Genomic DNA, 2,741 nt, shown 5'->3' on the forward strand with positions numbered 1-2,741 from the left:
CTTGTGTTTCCCTCACAACCCATTGCTGCAGCCTTCCAGATAATAAAATCAAAATGGTTTATCTCTACTAGAGTAACCAATGCAAGGTTTCCAGAGGAAACAGGTGGAGCTCACACCTAGGCAATGATTTTAAAATCCTGGATAATAGACAGGGAAGAACTCTGCTTCCTGTCTGAGGGCAACAGCAAAGGGCTGTGCAAGAAAACACAATAGTGTTAGAAGATACAGTGCTGTACCTAAACCTTTACTATAGTTTTCTTCTTACTGTATATGCTATACAGAAGAATACTAGTACAGTATAGGAGGATGTGTGCCGGCCTGCCTTTGCCGGCCGGCACACACCACAACTAGCTTTAAAGTATACTACTTAACAGCTATAGGGCGGCAGCACTCTGGTTCAAATGCCTGTGCCGGCGGCAGCAGCTGCCGGCCAGCAACAGACAGTGTTGGCCGGCAATGACTGCCGGCCAGCAACTACACAAGGTAGTACCCAGCTGCCGGCCACACTCTTGGTGACCGGCAGACAAGGACTGACATAAGCCGGCCGGCAAAGGTACAAGACCGATGCCAGCCGGCAGCAAAAGAACCAGAAGACTACACCTGCCCGGCTGCTGGCCTCATAGGCCGGCAGCCGGCCTCATAGGCCGGCAGCCGGGACAGGTACAGCACTAGAAGAAAATAGAATGGATGCCGGGAAAGAGTGTACACAACCCCCCAAGCCCGGCAACCGAAAGAGTGCATATAAGGAAGGGGAGAAACTTAATTCAGGCTTCCTTGACCAATGCCGTCCGGCTCTGCCGGCAGGCATGGATGAGGGACCAAGAGAGGTCCGGGCAGCACTCGAAAACATAAGACCCTTGCCGGCCAGCATCTCTGCCGGCCGGCAATGGGCTTAGTCAATTCCACATCCCAACCTATACTAGGTCCAGAAGTAGAATGACGTACAGTACAGTAATACCCCTGCCGGCCAGCTCTGCCGGCCGGCAAGGTACAGTACAGTAATGGCTAGGCCATTACGGAGATAGAGGGGGAAGGGACAAGAGGGTCCTGCCAACCTTGCTTTAGTGACAGATCACCCGCAGCCAAGAACTTTGTCTTAGCCTAAGGGAGATCTAAGGGAAAGGGCCAGCAATACTTGCCAGCTTCCAGAGCACCAAAGCAAGGAAGGCGTTGCTACTCCCAAGGGAAGATTTTATCCTCCCCCGAGAACAGCAACAGGACTTAGTCTGGTCGATCACAAAAGAAGGAATCATAACTTACAGAAACCTTCGGTAGTGACCTAAGGGAGCTAAGCTCCCTTTGTAAGTGTTAGGTCAGCGAGGGGGACTCTGCCCCAAGCCAGACAACACGGACTCAGACTAAAAACTCTGTTGTTCTGTCCCTCTTTGAACCAGACTTTGCTGGAACAGGAAGGTACAGTAACACCCTAGTATAGTTTTATCGAAAATAAATTCGGAAAAAACCACTTAGGGATAAGCCCAAGGCTTAAACAGAGGGAAAGGGATTGCATACCTTCTCCGAAGAAAAGAAAGCAACCGGGGAGTATGATAAAATATACTAAGGCTCCATAAGCAATTAGCCTAGGCACCAAGAGAATCGATCACCTAATTCACCGAAACTCTCACGTATACAATCTTGGAAATATTCCACACAGTCTAAAATGTATAAAATATAGCCTAAAGCTTCAATAAAATTTTAATTACACTCGGAAAAACCAAAATCATGCATTAAGTACTGGGACCAAACGACTAGGCTACATGGCCTAGCGTAGGCCAGAATGGCGAATACTTCGCCAAATAATACTAAGCACGAAAGGAAATCCTATGTAAAGCTAAATAGCTAAAATTTATTAAGCAAAACAACCAGGAATGTCACTCTGACTAACTAATTTATACCTAGCGAGTGACAGTGTCCAGGACACCTCTGGTAGGCTACGGCTCTTGTATCAAAGATTAATCCTATTAATCACTCAAAATTTTACCAAGAGCCTACATTTATACATAACAGACACTATACTCAACTTATCCGAGGCCAACGAAGACGGAGAAGCCATGAAAAGCTGAATAAATCCAAGATTTGCGAGAAAAACAGGAAAAAACACCGAGTTGTTAAGCTACGCAAAAAGGAATACAGATGGCGCCAGGATTGGCGCCAGGCACGCTTACGAATCGGGGGATAGGGAAGCCTTGGGAGCGGCTCCCCTTTTTCTTTCCCGAATTCGTATCTCGTCAATCTCCCTCCTACGAGACGAAATCTCTGTTCAGGTCGTAGATTGCCATGTGACGTGTCTAGAATACGTCCTCTGATATGTCGCGATATCCCTTTCACGAGGGATACTCGCTCCAGGAGTTAGAATTCTGGTACCTTAAGGTAAATTCTCTGGGAATATCGCCGTAGTTGTAATATACCCTAGGAAGCTACCCTATAGGAACTTCCATCAGGACGACATGGCTTGAGCCCAAAAATATATATATATATATATATATATATATATATATATATATATATATATATATATATATATATATATATATATATATGTCCATACATACATACATATATATATATATATATATATATATATATATATATACATATATATATATATATATATATATATATATATATATATATATATATATATGTGTGTGTGTGTGGGTGTGTGTGTGTGTGTGTTTGTGTGTGTGTGTGTGTTATCATCCATTTACACATATGTGAAAATGTTTATTCGGTGTGATCGT

The sequence above is a fragment of the Palaemon carinicauda genome, chromosome 18 (assembly GCF_036898095.1).
Source record: "Palaemon carinicauda isolate YSFRI2023 chromosome 18, ASM3689809v2, whole genome shotgun sequence".
Lineage (NCBI taxonomy): Eukaryota > Metazoa > Arthropoda > Malacostraca > Decapoda > Palaemonidae > Palaemon > Palaemon carinicauda.